Source organism: Hemiscyllium ocellatum, chromosome 3, assembly GCF_020745735.1.
Source record: "Hemiscyllium ocellatum isolate sHemOce1 chromosome 3, sHemOce1.pat.X.cur, whole genome shotgun sequence".
Taxonomy (NCBI): domain Eukaryota; kingdom Metazoa; phylum Chordata; class Chondrichthyes; order Orectolobiformes; family Hemiscylliidae; genus Hemiscyllium; species Hemiscyllium ocellatum.
Window position 1 is genome coordinate 48,333,815 of NC_083403.1, and position 18,575 is coordinate 48,352,389.

Below are 18,575 nucleotides of genomic sequence, written 5' to 3' on the forward strand. Positions count from 1 at the left end.
TAACTGAAAGATACAAGAGAGATAAGTTATCAAGCCCAATGGATAGAAAGGCACCGACAGCAAGGTTACTGAGAGAGTTGCAGTGGATTGAAGAAAGATACATTTACTCATTTGGTGAGACATGGATTAGGTTGAGTGGTCCCAGTTTCCTCCGCGAGGGCCAGGATATTCTTCTCCAGGAGGGTAAGGAGCCAAATGTCATGAATCTCTCCATTCATTTTTCATTAATATATGCTCTCTCTGTAATGTTTTTGACTTTTTTTTTCCTATAATTAGAGAAAAAGTGGGAATGAGTGAGGTGAAATTGGGTAACAGCCCAGTGATGGGATTGCTGAAGGAGTGTGGAGACAACACAGAGAGAAAGTAGGGTAAGTGATGCCATCTTCCCCTTCTTGGCTATCTTCAGAAAATGTCCTTGACCAAGCAAGGGAGCTTCAGAATGCCAGTGCTACTCCAGAAACTCAGTGGCCTTAGTGATGGCATGGGTGCAGAGATCGTGGGTTTTTTTGAGAGATATCTGCTAAGTGGTAAGCTGTCCTGGGAATGATATTGGATAGGATGAGAATAGAATTGAATGTGTGGGATGTCATAGCAGTGGGGTAGGTCATCAGTGAGGAACATTTGGTCAGACACAGTGTGAGTTTTTCCAAAAAACTCAACACAACTAGTATTTAGCCAAACAAATGTAAGATTCAATCCAGGACATTTGATGCAAGTGAATTAATCATTGACTCTTTAAATGCCCTCACCCTTTACAAGGTCTTGGGTGTAGCTGCAATGTCATTCCAGATCCACGTCACCACCCAGGACACAAAGTAGGCCACATGATTGGCTAGTCTCTTCCAAAAATGTACTGTGGATGCAGTGTCTCTAACTACAGGGAGCAATATGGCAATTCCCAAAAGCTTCTTCTGTGACACATATTTAACTGGTAGAATTCTCCACTTAAAATACAAAGGGAGCATTTGCTTGACAATATCTTTAGTTCCAAATCCATGTATCAGTTAGGTCTGTAAACGTATTGATAGTTGGCTAAGACTGTGAACCCAAGCAATTTTAATGCTGGAGTAAATGCTCAATCTCATATGTGATTTTACTTCTTCACTGCAGTGATTGGAATGAGGTTGGCCAGGTGGATCTCACTGAGTATGAGTTCCCTGGTTGGGACTGTTAACCTGAGCCAATTGGGGAGCTCTGGCTGACAGATAAGAATGGGCATCTCAGAGATTCCACTGACTCAAGGCACTAGCTGGTTAGTGTCCATGTGATGTGCATGTGTAATTAAAGGGTGACTTGGTGACAGGATATAGCCTTTGTGGAGTTTTTTTCCCTATTAGCTTCCAAAATATCAAGAAATTTAAGTAACTTTCAAAACTTAGTTCTTTCATAGTGGAGAGCAGAGCACATATTTTATCCTGGACAATCTACCGTATTGATTGGAATGATCTCATCCTATAGCATTCAACTTTATATTCAAAGAGAGATTACAGATTTTTGAACACAATTGTTATTTCAATACCCAACAGTTGAGAAACTGTCAAAAGAAATCATTCCATGTGCACTAGTAGCATTCATCTTAATAAATGTTCATCCATTTTCAATTATGCCCAGCCTTGCGATAAAATCACAGTCATATCAATTCTACTGTCAATTTAATGAAAAGAACTAAACAATAAAACTCAGATGATGACATGAATTCCAGTGTCTGTCTGTTTCCTGACAAAGGAGAAAGTGAGGACTGCAGATGCTGGAGATCAGAGCTGAAAATGTGTTGCTAGAAAAGCGCAGCAGGTCAGGCAGCATCCAAGAAGCAGGAGAATCGATGTTTCGGGCATGAGCCCTTCTTCAGGAATCCTGTTTCCTGACAAACCCAAGTTCCATGTCCCACATTTTAAGAAACTGCAGTCCAATAATTCAAGTCAGCAAATTGAAAGGAGGCAATGAGCTTTGCTTATCACTTTTTTCTCATCAGTGCAGAGATAGGCAGCTCTCAAATATCATCAGACATTCAGCTGGTACTGCCTGCAGTGCCAGCAAAGGTACAATGGCCTTTGTCACCCTGACAAGGGGAATGAAAGGCCAGACACTAATGACAGGCCTCCAGCCAAGGAGCCTGAGGGCTGGTGATACTTCAAAACAGGGAAGGAATGTACACCCCCCGGTAATTACTGAACTCTCTGCAAGCTTCAGAACCTAGATGCAGGTAAGGACCTGACAGAAGTGATTCATACCGTGCTCTAAGTTAACAAGCTAATGGAATTGGGCATAGGGACCAGCAATGCCTTATCTTTCAGTTGTCTTTTCAGACAAGTGGATGAATAATACCCAAGAAAGGGCATGACCTGCTATGCAGGTGGTAGTCATAGAGATTGCCAGAGTTACACCTAGAAGTAACTCAATGACGGTGAGGTGGACATGCCTAGTGGAGACGGTGAAAATATATTACAATCTGAAATAATAATCTGCAAGGGATTGCGGCACTCTCCTCCCACAAGAGCACCAATAGCTGACCTGCATTGGGAAGCCTCACCATTATCAAGGCTCCTGCTCTAAATCTTGATCTTGTGACTTTGTCTTTCCCACAAGTTCTGATGTGAAGGGCGAAGATTCCTGTGACTGCATCAGGAAATGGCTTAAAACAGAAACATCTGAGCAAGTACTATCACATCTTACAAGGTGTACCCTCTACCATCTTCATAAGGATGGGTCCTCATAGGTGATTAGATAGGGTGGCACAGATTGAACAGCATGGCACCAAGGTATAATAGGTGGTGCGAGAGACAGAGGGTAGTATCCCTCGGAGAATGGATGATAATCCAGCTGGATATAGATTCAGGGCTTCAGGAATCACAAAAAGGATCTGCTTAGACCAACAGCAGCAGCTATGTAGTTTTATGACAGAATTCCCTGAGGGAAGGTACATGACTGAGAATGGAATAGCTACCGTAACTCCTGTCTGCCACCTTTGCTCAGGTCTGAATGGTCACCCATTCGTCCCTGTATTGAGAGTGACAAACCTCATGGAGAGTGGATTCAGAAACAGTGAACTCAGAGACTATACAGGACACACACCATACTTGTACTATGTGGCATTGACTAGTCATTAGCTCTGGTGTGTGTGCATCACTATACTTGACATTGCTTTCTTAGTACCTACTCAGTGATTGCAGCACTGACTTACAGGCTGCCGATCTCTATCTGGGTCACATTGCTGTCTCAAAGGGTTCGAAGTGCTCACTTACAAGCTACCAGTCTCTGTAGTCAGTGGTGAGTTTTTGTATGAGAGAGACAGGCAGCTTGTCACAGTTGGGTGGGGGTTGGGTGCGGTGTCTGGGGTAGTCGCTGATCAGTCAGCTGATTAGCCAGGGAATAGGGTATAAAGGCTGCTGTGTGACACCAAACATCATCAGACCTGTAGCTGCAGTCTCTGTGGAAAATATACTGAACTCACTTCAAGCAAATGGTGGATTGTTAAAGTCAAAGGAGAGCAGCCTGAGAAGACTACAGGTCAGTCGGGGGTACTACCATTGTCAGTCAAGAGCTTTTGTTCAATTACTCCACAGGGGATTAGCTACAGTCAGCTCAGCACTTGGTCTGACCAGAGTCTGTGAATCCAGGCCTTTGTAGTCCAGTAATTGGGTCACGTCAAGTTCAACAGGTCAGGTGCAAGTAGCTGGACATTACAAGAAGGTCAGTCAAATTGTGCTGAGAGAGCAGTCCAGAGTGCTGGTTATAGGGCCATGATGGAGGCGGCTGGATGAGCAGTTAATGGTTTTGCATGAGGAGAGATGGTGAACTGGAAGCTCTGGGGCAAGAAGTGCTCGTAGTTTCGAAAGATGAGGTGGGTGAGAGTCATTAAGTGGATATGATGCATGCAACAGTGAGATTGTGTATGCAATGGCAGAGCTCAGATGAGCACTGAGTGTGGGGTGGCAGAGAGAGAGAGGATAGTGGCACTTAACCCTTTCAGTGTGCAGAAGATCATTAACCTTCTTTCTGCACTGCTGGGTGTTCCTTTTCACCCAGCACTGAAAGCAGCACTGACCCAGGTTACAATCCACAGACAGATTGGCTGCGTCTGAGAGTGTGGCCCCATATTGCAGTGAGCTGGAAAAAGGACTGTCCTCCTCTGTGGCATTCCATCCACCAGCACCTCCTTGCCCATGAAATAGGGTGGTGATTTGGTCCTTTCCTCTGGGATATGTGTTTGGTAATATTCCTGATGAAATTCCTGATGAAGGGCTCCAGCCCGAAACATCAATTTTCCTGCTCCTCAGCTGCTGCCTGACTTACTGTGCTTTTCCAGGAACACACTCTCAACTTTGGTAATAACAGCCAAGCACCACAGTGTGAAGCATCTGAAGATCCCAACAATGGTGAATGCTTCCATGAGAAGATCACCAAGGGTCCCAGTTTCATAACTAACCATGTGAAGAATGGAAGGTTGTGTGAGAAAAATCTGAACCAGGCACATGAATCCAGTTTGATAAAACATTAACTGTTATTGGAAAAACATTGCTGTACGAGGGAGACCTTGAAGTTAGATTGGAATGTCATCGAGTTCCAAAGCTTTTCCCCTGTCTGAGTCCATGTAACAGCATCATTTTGGCCACTTTCTCACACTGCTCAATAGTAACCCTTTCCGACCTTTACATCCTTACACAATCCTGACAATCTATTGCAGTTCTATCACCAGGAGTGTCTTTGTAGAAATTATACCAGCTATAACAATGACAAGGGTGATGTTGACATTTCTCTAAAGGAGCTTCTGGACGTGTGAATAGTGGCATCTCCCTTCACAAAAATAATCTTCATAGCTCCATTCAAAATTACTGGATCACAAAACTACATCAATCATATTTCTAACTCCAGGTCTCCTGGTCCAGATGAAAGCCAACGCTGAAGAACTCATATTAGAAAAGGTGCTCTACTGAACAGAAGCAAATATTATTATTTTGGAGGTTAAGACACATCAGAGCAGAATAAGTCAACTTTTAACCTGCATCTATCCATGTTATACTTACCAGGAAATTGCTTGTGGCTGTGGACATAGTGAGGAATGCAGATGCTAGAAAGTCAGAGCCAATCGAATGTGGAGCTGGAAAAAGCACAGCAGGTCAAGCAGCATCAGAGGAGCAGGTGAGTTGACATTTCAGGCAGGACCCTTCATCGGAAATGCTCGTTCTTGTTGCTGGAGGTAGAGGGGTGAAAGAAAGGATGCTTGTGCCGCTATCATTTTAGTTGCTATTTCAGGTACATTTTAGGTTATAATCCACATTCATGATTCAAGCTTCCAGTATAATGAGCCTTTTTACCTGCGAAGAAGAGAAATCTTTCCTTTCTGGCTTGCTTGGTTAACTTCAGCTGTGAGAGGAGAATGGGCAAGTTGTTGTGAAAGACCTGGATCTTTCACATGTTTGTTACACATAGATTCCACCAGATGGTGCTAAGAAGCCTCAGAGTTTTGTAAATTTATTTTAGATTAGATTACTTACAGTGTGGAAACAGGCCCTTCGGCCCAACAAGTCCACACCGACCCGCCGAAGCGCAACCCACCCATACCCCTACCCCTACATTTACCCCTTACCTAACACTACGGGCAATTTAGCATGGCCGATTCACCTGACCCGCACATCTTTGGACTGTGGGAGGAAACCGGAGCACCTGGAGGAAACCCACGCAGACACGGGGAGAACGTGCAAACTCCACATAGTCAGTCGCCTGAGTCGGGAATTGAACACGGGTCTCTGGCACTGTGAGGCAGCAGTGCTAACCACTGTGCCAACGTGCCGCCCAAAACATGCTCGGAATGTGCTGGAGAAACTCAGCAGCTCCAGCAACAGCTGTGGAGAGCAAAGCAGAGTTCATGTTTTGAATCCAGTAACCTCGCTGAGTTTTTCTAGCACTTTCTGTTGTTGCTTTAGCTCTCCAGCATCTGATGAGTTTTATTTTACATAAATTTATAAACATACTACACAAGATTCAAGTTAAGGCTATAGTGTTCATTTCCTCCTCAGATTTCATCTAGTCATGTTAATGTAAAAAGGAATAAAAAAAACTGACTGCTGTTAAGAGCCAGAGATTGGGCCTGACTGAGGGAATGATGCTTTGTCAGAGGCTAAATATTCAACAGAGTTTTGTTCATCATTGGTGTTGTGCTAATTTATAATGTACAACATGTTATTTGTTCTTCCTCCAACTTGGTCAGAACCATTTCATTCTGAACATCTAATGCAAAATCAGGCAGATTAGAAACATAGAAATGAGGGAAATCATTTTGCCCCTCAAACCGATTTCACCATTCAGTACGTGCAATACACAACCAAACTCTAAGTATCCACCTCTGTTGCATATCCTTGGATAAAATAAATATCAGTCTGAGATTTAAAATGAACAATTAATTTAACATCAATCAGCATTTGTGGAATAGGACTGCAAACGCCAACCATATCTTGCTTGTAAAATTGTTTTCTAATTTCTCTGCTGAAAGTTACTTTTTAAACTATACCCAGTGGTTGTAAACTCCTCAACAAGTGTTATTAATATGTCTTTATCCATACAATCTGTTCAACTTCATATCTTGACACTTTGATCAAAATCGCCTATTAATCTTCTAAATTCGAGAGAATACAATCCGAATCTGATTAATTTCACCTCACTACTTAACACTTGAAGTCAGCAAATTAGTCTTGTACACAAATGATGCATTTCATCCATGTCCAATATTTCCATCCTACAGTGTCATACCCAGAACAGCTCACTGTGTAATCAAAACATGGCTGTTACTTCTCTGTATTCCATTTCTCTTTATAGAATAAACAGAACCCTGGTAGCCAATTTTTATTATTTTCTGTATCTCCAGTCATCAATCCCAGGACTGCTACTGATCCCTGACATTTACCATTTAGAAAGTCCACATTCTCAGGTTGCTCACCAATTTCTAATTCAGGTCAATCGTGTCCTTCAGTTCTATGAATTTTATCCAACAGTGCCTTACAAGGAACTTCATCAAATGCCTCCCCAAATTCCATGCCAATAATATTCACAGGCAATATCCCTATCCTCTACTGTAATCACATCTTCAAAATAATTAAACCAGGTTTGTTAGGCATCACTTACCCTATACAAGCCACACAACAGTCATTGCAGAAATCTGTGGGTGGTTGCACTGCTCAAAGCCATTTGCTGTCATTATAAAAGATAATCTCCTGGATGTATGTTATTTGGAAGCCAAACTCAGCAGTTGCACATATGGAGAAATTCCAGGTATGCTGCTCACAGATCTCCATCCATATGTGAAATAACTGCACCAAGGCCAGTATCCCGTCACCAAGTCCCCCTTTATTTACTTGTGCACAATAATTAGCTGTGGCCAGCCAGCTCCGAGTCAGTCACTTGAATGGAGATCTAATCTCCTAGTTATAAATATTTTTAAAAATCTGGTCATAGAGTCATAGGGTCATACAGTGCAGAAAAGGCCGTATGGCCCATTGAGGCTGCACTGGAAATAACTACCACTAAAGTCGCTCCATTCCCAATTTCCTTCATGAAATATTTTCTGTACCTCTAATTATCTGACACTGTTTCCTGACATTTACTATTTAGAAAGTACAATGTTCTCAGGTCACTCACCAGGAGGTTCAAGGGCTAGCACTGCAGCCTCACAGAACCAGGGACCTGGCTTTGATACCAGCCTCGGCCAATTGCCTGTGTGGAGTTTGCACATTCTCCACATGTCTGTGTGGGTTTCCTCCAGGTGTTCCAGTTTCCTCCCACAGCCCAAACATATGCGGGTTAGCTGAATTGGTAGTGCTAGATTGCCCAGAGTGTTCGAGAATGTGTAGGTTAGGTGCATTAGTCAAGGGTAAATGTCAAGTAATCAGGGAATGGTGCTGGGTTGGATACTCTTCGGAGGATTGGTGTGGACGTGTTGGAACAAATGGCCTGTTCCACACTGTAGGGATTCTATGACAACTGCGCAGAGACCAGGTCCTGTCACCAAGTCACTTTTTATTTGTGCAGACAGCATTGGCTGCAGCCAGCCAGCTCAGACTCAGTCATCAGTGGAGGAGATTCTCATCTCCTGGTTAGGTTAATCAGCCAGGGCTTTCCTGATTGGCACAGGTTAACAACCCTAATCAATGAACTCATAGACAGTGAGGTCATCCTAGTTCCAATCACTACAATATGGTTGGGTAAACTGTTATGAAGTTGAAGTGGATAAATCCCCACGACCTGATCAGGTATATCCAAGAGCTCTGTGGGAAGCTAGGGAAGTGATTGCTGGGCACCTTACTAACATATTTGTAACATTGATAATCATAGGTGAGGTGCCGGAAGACTGGAAGTTGGCCAATGTGATACCACTATTTAAGAAAGGTGGTAAAGACAAGCAAGGGAACTGTAGACCAGTGAGCCTGACATTGGTGGTGGGCAAGTTGTTGGAGGGAATCCTGAGGGACAGGATGTACATGTATTTGGAAAGGCAAGGACTGATTAGGGATAGTCAACATGGCTTTGTGCGTAGGAAATCATGTCTCACAAACTTGATTGCATTTTTTTTAAGAAGTCACAAAGAGGATGGATGAGGGCAGGGTAGTGCATGTGATCTATATGGACTTCAGTAAGGTGTTTGATAAGGTTTCCCATGAGAAGCTGGTTAGCAAGGTTAGGTCTCATGGAATACAGGGAGAATGAGCCATTTGGATACAGAACTAACTCAAAGGTCTAAGTCAGAGGGTGGTGGTGGAGAGTTGTTTTTCAGACTGGAGGCCTGTGACCAGTGGAGTGCCTCAAGGATCGGTACTGGGTCCACTATTTTTCATCATTTGCATAAATGATTTGGATGTGAGCATAAGAGATATAGTTAGTAAGTTTGCAGATGATACTAAAATTGGAGGTGTAGTGGACAGTGAAGAAGGCTACCTCAGATTACAATGGGATCTCAATCAGATGGGCCAAAGGCTGAGGAGTGGCAGGTGGAGTTTAATTTAGATAAGTGCGAGGTGATGCATTTTGGGAAAGCAAATCTTAGCAGGATTTGTACATTTAATGGTAAGGTCCTAGGGAGTATTGCTGAACAAAGAGACCTGGGAGTGTAGGTTCATAGCTCCTTGAAAGTGGAGTCGCAGGTAGATCGGATAATGAAGAAGGCATTTACTATGCTTTGTTTTATTGGTCAGAGTATTGAATATAGGAGTTGGGAGGCCATATTGCGACTGTACACGACGTTGGTTAGGCCATTGTTGGAATATTGTGTGCAATTCAGGTCTCCTTCCTAGCAGAAGGATGTCGTGAAACTTGAAAAGGTTTAGAAAAGATTTATAAGGATGCTGCCGGGGTGGACGGATTTGAGCTATTGGGCGAGGTTGAATAGTCTGGGGCTGTTTTCCCTAGAGGATCGGAGGCTGAGGGGTGACCTTATAAAGGTTTACAAACTCAAGAGGGGATAAATAGACAAAGTCTTTTCCCTGGGGTGGGGGGAATCCAGAACTAGAGGGCATAGGTTTAAGGGAAGAGGGGAAAGATATATAAGAGACCTAAGGGGCAACTTTTTCACGTAGAGGGTGGTACGTGTATAGAATGAGGTGCCAGAGGAAGTGGTGGAGGCTAGTACAATTGCAATATTTAAAAGGCATCTGGATGGGTATATGAATAGGAAGGGTTTGGAGGGATATGGGCCGGGTGCTAGTAGATGGGACTAGATTGGGTTGGGATATCTGGTCAGATGGATGAGTTGGACCAAAGGGTCTGTTTTCATGCTGTACATTTCTATGATTCTGTGAGTGTACTGTACTTTTAAGAGAGAGGGAAAGCTGTTTTGCAATGAGCGCTTGCAGGCACCTGTCATATGACTGACTAGCAGTCTCAGAGGAAACTTGAAAATATGTAACACTTGGCTGTGAAATAGATACCTCAGTTGTTTTCACCACAATTTGATTATAACCAATGGGTTTAAATTATGCCCCAGGATACTAAAACCCTATTAAATTTGAATTTATTGTTTTTGAACTAATGAGACAATCCGATGTTTAGAGTATAAAGAAGCCAGCATTTTGAGAGTTAGCCAGAGAGAGCAACCAACTATTGTCAGAGGAACTGTGAGCAAAACACTCTCTATCAAAGGTAACTTTTTCATATGAAGCCTCTCTGCAGCAAAAGACTGACGAAGATCCAGGGAGATCTATAGCCAGAGGAAGGAGGACACCAGAGACGGCAGCCACTATTGGAACAGTTTATTGTGATAGAGTTGGAGGTAGATAACAAACCCTGAAGAGAAAGGAGGCTTAATGTTGTAAATAGTTGTTGTTTAATATTCACTTTTAGAGTTAAAGGATGAATTGATATTTTTCCTTTTAATAGTGGAAGTTCAGAGTTCTCTGTCACTCCTCCTTTAACAGAGTAAGAGGTGAGGTGAGCTTTTCTAGGTGTTTGACTTAATTTGCAGAGGAGTTCACCACCATGTTATAACAAAACTGTGGGGCATCATGGGATTTTGTGCTGATACTATGACAAATTCCCATCTGTACAGATACTGGTGGAAATTCCTTATACCAAATAACTGCCAAACCTTCCTTCTCTATTTGGCCATTTTTGCTGTTGGCATCAGCCAAAGTCTGGGAAGCATTCACTATCCAGTGTTTCTCTCCATTGGGCCACCAGTGAGCCAACATTACCCCAATACCATATGGGGAGGTATCACATGCCAGCACTACCTCTCGCTTCAGATCGTAGTAGGCCAACACCTGCTGCTTTTTCACTTCTCTAAAGTCTACGCCTTGGCTAAGTGACCATTTCCAATGCTGACATTTTTCAATAGCAGGAGTGAAGGTGCTAAGATGGAGGCTATGTATGAATAATTCATTAACACAAGGAAAGAACTAAGCTCCAGAACAGATGGGTGAACTGGGGCTCTCTTGATCACTCTCACTTTCTCTTCCAACAAGTGTAACCTGAGTCGGTCACTTGGGATAACTGAGACACCCATTGTTCCCTTCTAGGGTTACACTCACCTAGGAGAAATGTTTATATATGTTTATTTGAAATATATCCAAGTTCTCCAAGCTCTCTTTATTGATCTTCCCTGTTATTAGTACATTATTCAAATAAATGACAACCTGGGATAGCCCTTGTAAAATGTTCTCCATGGTCCACTGGAAAAAGGTGCAGGCTGATGATACCCCGAATGACAGTCTCATATATTTGAAATAATCTCTTATAGGTATTAATTGTAGTGTAATTCTGGAATTCCTCATCTGGTCGCAATTGCGGGTAGGCATGGTTCATGTCTAACTTTGTAAAAGTCCCCTTACCAATTTTGCACACAAGTCCTCTATGTGAAGGATCGGGTATTTATCCAGGTGTGAGAAGTGGTTTACTATTTGCTTAAAATCCCCACAAAGGTGAATCAGGCTTCACAATTGCTATGACTGGTGCTGCCCATTCTGTAAACTGCACTGGTCTGGTGATTCCTTCACTCTCCAGCCTCCTGATCTCCACCTCTATTTTTTCCCACTATATAAGTGGCACCAGGTGGGCCTTGCAAAATCTTGGAATTGCTTCCTGGTCAATATGCACAGTGGCTTTAGCCCCTTTGATAGTCCCTTCATGAAAGACTTCTGTGTATTCCACTTGAATTTCACAGAGGCAGTCATTTTCTAATTGAAAAATGTTGAAGCAATCTAGGTGAATCTTTCTCAACAAGTTGCTCCATCACATTTACAAGAAACATATAACATAGAGGTGTAACTTGCGTGCACAAATTGAGGGGAACTGAGTTTTGCATAAATCATCCATTGCAGATTTGATGACTGGAAGCCACAGAACTTGAATGCAAATGTATCAGATGGTTCTTTATCATCGTCACAGTTCATCCCAGGTGTTTTCAGTTGCTGTTTTGCACAAGACCACAAGAAATAAATCTCACCATTTATAAGTGACAGCAAAAGTAGTCTTCAACATTTTGTCTCACTACTCCACACCATTCAGAATTTGAAATGGACTACACATTTGCAATATAAACAGAATACAGACTGAACTTCAGAATACTGCTGGTCAGCACCTGGCCCATTTTGCAGAACTGACCACTTCAGACTGTGTTACATACACTCCTCAGCAAACGATGGGTTAAAAACCATAAACATGTTGGAAAAATATAATCTCCTGGTTACATTTTTTTTACTGTGGCACCAGCCAGTTCAGAGTCAGTCCCCTGAACTGAGACTCCTGGTTATATTCACCCACTCACCCCCGTCTTGCCTATATTTTCTTTTTCCTTTTTTTCCCTTTTTTTTCCCCTCGCACCCTTGTTGCGTGTGTGCAGGTTTGAAACACAGTGAAAGACAATAGGTGTAAATGTCTTGGTTACATTGGTCAGCAAGGTCTTTCCTGATTGGCCCAGGTTAACAACCCCATTCAACAACCTTGTAGTCTATGAGCTCACCCTGGTTCCAGTCACTACAATATGTATGGATAAAATGTGGGGCATCATGGGATTTTGTTCTGAACCAGTATACTTATAACTATCATTGTTTATACAAGACTTAAATGAATTGAACAACAAGCTCCATATATCTAAATGGTGAGAGATTTCAGAGCTCTGACATATGGAGGGATCTCCATGTCATCATGCATGAATCACAGAAGGATAGACTGCAGCAAGTAATCGGGAAAGCTAATGGAATATTTAATTTATCACAAGAACAATTGAATATAAGAATATGGAGGCTATGTTTCAGTTTTACAGCAGACTGATGAGACTGCATCTGGAATTCTAGGTGTGTTTTTGGTCGCCTTATTTCAGGAAAGATATAAATGCATGGGAGGCATTTCAACGATGGTTTACCAGACTAATACCTGGAATGGGAGGACTTTTTATGAGGAATGGTTGGATAGGCTGGGCTTGTATTCGCTGGAGTTCTGAAGAGTGGAAGGTTGATTGAAACCTATACGATCCTGTTTCCTCTTAATGGCAGAATCTAGAACAGAGGGTCACTATTTCAAAATAATAGGTTGCCCACTTACAATAAACCGAAAATGTTTTCTAACAGAGGTTCATGAGTCTTTGAAACTGTCTTTCAGAGTAAGTGATGGAAGCAGAGTTTTTGAATCTGAGAGGTAGAGGTGGACAGATTCTTGTTAAGCAAGGGGTTGATAGGTTAACAGGTGTATGGATTGAAGGTTACAACTAGATTAGCCACAATATTATTAAACAATGAACAAACTCAAGCAGACAAACTGCTTACTTCTGCTCCATCAAAACATAGAGAATAGGAGTAGGCCATTCAACACCTCTAGCCAGCTCCTGAATTCATTATGATCATGGCAGTCCATCGAGATCCATATCCTAATCCCACCCTCCCTCCATGTCCTTTGATCCCTTTAGCTGCAAGAGTTATATCTGCCTCCTTCTTGAAAACACAGACTGTTTTGGTCTCTGCCACTTTCTGTGGTAGTGTATTCCAGAGGATCACCACTCTTGGGTGAAGAAATGTCTCCTCATTTCAGTCCTCAAAGGTTTATTCCTTCTCCTAAACTAGGAGCACTGGTTCTAGACATCAGGAACATCCTTCCTGCACCAGACCTGTCCGGTCCTATTAGAATTTCACAGGTTTCTGTGCGATTTCTTCCCCAGTTCTTCTAAATTCCCAGTGAATAAAATTCTAACCAACTCAATCTGTCCTCATGCATCTGTCCTGTCATCCCAAGAATCAATCTGATAAATCTTCCCTGTACTCCCTTTACAGCAAGAACAGCTTTCCTCGGATTCTGACACCAAAACTGCACAAAATACTCCAGGTGTAGCCTCACCCCTGTCCTGTATAATTGCAGTGAGACATCTTTGTTCCTGTACTCTATTCCTCTCGCTATGAAGGCCAACATATGGTTTACCTTCTTTATTACTTGCTGAATGTGTACAATTACTTTCAGCGACTGGTGCATGAGGACACCCAGGTCTCATTCAACATTTCTCGTCTCAATTTACAGCAATTCAAATAATAATCTCCTTTCCTGTTTTTGCAATCAAAGTCAATATCCTCACATTTATCCACGTTATACTGCATCTGCTACGCATTTGTCTACTCACTCAGCTTGTCTAAATCACACTGTGACATCTCTGCATCCTCCTCACAGCTCACCCTTTCACCCAGCTTTGCATCATTTGTAAATTTGGAGAGATTACATTTGGTTCCCTCACCTAAGTCATTAACATAAACTATGATTAGTTGGGGTCCTGGTAGCAATCCCTGTGGTATCCCATTAGTCGTTGCCTGCCATTCAGAAAAAGACCCATGTTCTCCTATTCTGTTTCCTTTCTGTGGACCAATTTTCTATCCATCTCATTACCCCCAATCCCATGCACATCAGTTTTACATATCATTCACTTATATGGGGCTTTGCTGAAAACTTTCTGAATATCCAAATAGACCACATCCATTGGCTTCACCAATCAACAGTACTAATTACATCCTTGAAGAATTCAAGTAGATTTGTCAAGCGCGATTTCCTTTCCGTAACATTTCCAATTTTTGTACAGTCTTCCCCATCCTCCAAATATCTGTCCTATCCAATCCCCTCACTGTTCACTGTCTAAACTCAACAACCTTGTTAAATTTATGCATATCTGCATTGTTAGATATTTACCAATTGCTCAGCATATCAAGTCAGTCTTAAAATAATGCAGGGTATGAGCATATTCGGAACATGTTCATGCGTTTATTGCTGAAATAATTTTCAACCAACAGAGGGATCTGCTGACGTGACAACCAATGTTTGCACTCCTAGGGAAAGAGTTTCCCATTCGATGTGAAGGTTTGGATTAGAGGTTCAACTAGCCAATCCTTGTCTCTTTGCAGAGGTGGCTCTGGACCAGGCAAAAAGACAGTCTCACCTTTTTAGTCAATTAGGAAACTCAGATTGTGGATAAGATATGACTACCTTTAGCAGTAGTATTCTAATACACAACAATTCTGGCTCTGCTAATAGTGAGTAACTCCCGCCTTTAATAGAAGGAATGGTTAAATATTTTGTAATGTTTTAGAATATTTGGAGTAATAGAGACTTTATTAATTTCTACCCTGAAAACTGCATTGTGTTTCTGAAGTACTGAAGTTCTGAGAAAGAGCCGTACTGGACATGAAAGATTAACATTGTTTTTCTCTCCACAAATGCTGCCAGAGCTGCTGAGTTTCTCCAGGACTTTCTGATTTCATTGTGTCTATTTATATTTTTTGTGTGAAATTGAGCCAATTAGTTAGAGTTCGGTTAGGGCCTTATTTCACTCAGGGAATAACCAGTTACATTGAAGTGAAACAATATTTTGTAGAATCTGGAAATAAATGCGAGCAGCTGTACAGACTGACTGGAAAATGGTCATTTTATCTACATTATTACCCCTACAAATTGCAGTTAGCAGTATTCAAGGTGTATTAGTGATTGTTCCAGAGTAAAACAGTCTGTTGGTTTAACATAATATTTTGTGTTCATTGAACTAAATCCATTTAGCGGGATATCCAATTAAAGGGCTAATCCTCTTAAGGACAAGATTAAAAATAAATAAATCCTCAATCAGCTGTGAGTTCAATTCTGTAGTCCAGCTGCTTTATTATTAGAAAAGGCATGATCAAAACTGTTGTACAACTGAGAGTAATCGAGAAAAGATTGGAGTCTGGTTTTACAAATCATTCATTGCATCCCCTAGTGGAGAGATCCAGAAGCTCAACTCGAACAGCGAAAGGCGTCAGAGGTTCATGGTTTGCCAGAGGAGATAATGGATATTAGGCATCATCAAGAGCTACCATTTTGTTGGACTGCATGCATCTCACAAACTGACACACTGAGCCAACCCCAACATTTGTAGGTGAAACCCTTCATTCAGACAACATACTCCATCTATAAGTGAATCAGCTAGGAGGAGAGCTGCTAACATTGAAATACCACACACTAGAGACAACAAATACATAGCACTTCACTTGAATGCTGTGCTTATTGTGTCAACAATACAGGAGGGACCAAGCATAAGATGGAACTCAATGATACTTCAACAATTGAGCCTGTAAGGATGGGCCAAGTTGGTTTTGTTTGAAACATGTACACCACGATTTTGCATTGTGTTAATCATTCTACACTATCGACATTGAGGTAAACATTTGGTCGTATCCAAATTATTTAAAGCACTGAAGTAAAGTTCTGGACTCAGAGACAGCCATCAATTTAATTGAGTTCTGTCACCTTCTCCTGTAATTGTTATTGATAAGTGGCAAGAGATTGGCCCACTAAATAATGCGTCCATGACCTCCTTGATAAACCTGTTGGCAGCAAGCAGGTTGGCATTACAAAATCCCTCAATGCCAATGTACTAGGAACCTGATACAATAAAATTTGAGGATCATTGACTTTGATGCCAGTCCTTTAGAGATTTTTATTCTTCCACAGGTTGAGGGCTAGCATTTGCTGTAAATCCCATGTGTAATTTAGGACCTTCCTGAGGAAGATGGCATGCCTCTCTATAGTCATCACCCAGGTATCTGTGCCTTCACAGTAGATTTGATCTGTAGTGGGCTTCGGGATTTGACAATGTAACCTATTGAACCATCAGCTCTTTCCTGATCTGCCGTTCTTGGAACTAGTAAGTCAGCAAGTACACAAAAAATATGAAATGTGGCAAGAAAATTTGTAGCAACTCACATTTAACTGAAAACACTGCATTTCTCACTTCAATCTCTCTATTAAAGTGCGGCTAAGAGAAATAATTGCATTACACTTTCCATTCCAAGAATATAGGACAGAAGATTCTTAAATATTTCATATGCCAATTAATTATTTTATTGCACACATTAACACTCAAAAATATTTCCCACCAGTCTGCTGGAGATTCGAGCAAGAGCTTCATAGTTCTCCAAACTGTGTAATCTCTTGTGAGTGCTCCTTGCTGGCCCACTGCTCTTCCTGCTTGTGACAGTTGGCCAGCAGGGGGGAGTGATCAGAGTAGGACACCAGCTTGATGTTGGTGGTTCTGGCTGACAACGTTTGGAATGCAACAGGAAGTCTATCCCTGAGTGGATAGACCCACCTTGCCATGACCAGGGCTGCTGAAGATTTTGTGCAGCATGGTAAACTTTAACCATTTCCATCAGGTAACTGACATTGCTGGTCATTGTCACACCCTTACCACTGGTGTTCAGCTTAATCATCTCAGTAAAACCCGAGATCAGTGTCTCACGTCCACTGCACATTGCATAGGTCTACTTTTCGTTAACTCAGTTGGCTGGATAGCTGTTTGAAATGGAGAGTAATACCATAGTACAGGTTCAATTCCCAACTAGGCTGAGGTTACAATGTGGACACCTATCACCAAACCATTATCTCCCAGACCATACAGAACCTCATCACCTCAGGAGATCTCCCACCCCCAGCTTCCAACTTCATAGTCCGGGGACCCCGCACCGCCCGATTCTACCTCCTTCCCAAGATCCACAAGCCTGACCACCCTGGCCGGACCCATTGTCTCAGCCTGCTCCTGCCCCACTGAACTCATCTCCACCTACCTTGATACTTTCCTATCCCCGTTGGTGCAGGAACTCCCCACATGCATTTGAGACACCGCCCATGCCTTCCACCTCCTCCAAGACTTCCGTTTCCCCGGCCCCCAATGTCTCATCCTCACCATGGACATTCAATCCCTCTACACCTCCATCCACCATGACCAGGGACTCCAAGCCCTCCGTTTCTTCCTCTCCCGACGTCCCCAACAGTACCCTTCCACTGGACACTCTCGTTCGTTTGGCCAAACTGGTCCTCACCCTTAACAATTTCTCCTTTGAATCCTCCCACTTCCTCCAGACCAAAGGGGTAGCCATGGGCACCTGTATGGGCCCCAGCTATGCCTGCCTCTTTGTTGGCTACATAGAACAGTCCATCTTCCGTAGTTACACCAGCACCACTCCCCACCCCTTCCTCCGCTACATTGATGACTTCATCGGCGCCACTTCATGCTCCCGCGAGGAGGTTGAGCAGTTCATCAACTTCACCAACACATTCGACCCCGACCTTAAATTCACCTGGACCATCTCTGACACCTTCCTCCCCTTCCTGGACCTCTCCATCTCCATTAATGATGACCAACTTGACACTGACATTTTTTACAAACCCACCGACTCCCACAGCTACCTTGATTACACCTCTTCCCACCCTACCTCCTGCAAAAATGCCACCCGTATTCCCAATTCCTCCGCCTCCACTGTATCTGCTCCCAGGAGGACCAGTTCCACCATAGAACACACCAAATGGCCTTCTTCTTTAGAGATCGCAATTTCTCTTCTCACATGGTTGAAGATGCCCTCCAATGCATCTCATCTACATCCCGCACCTCCGCCCTCAAACCCCACCCCTCCAACCGTAACAAGGACAGAACCCCCCTGGTCCTCACTTTCCAACCCACCAACCTTTCCATTAACCATATCATCCGCTGACATTTCCGCCACCTCCAAACGGACCCCACCCCAGGGATATATTTCCCCCCCCGAACCCCTTTCCGCTTTCCACAAAAACCGTTCCTCCGTGACTACCTGGTCAGG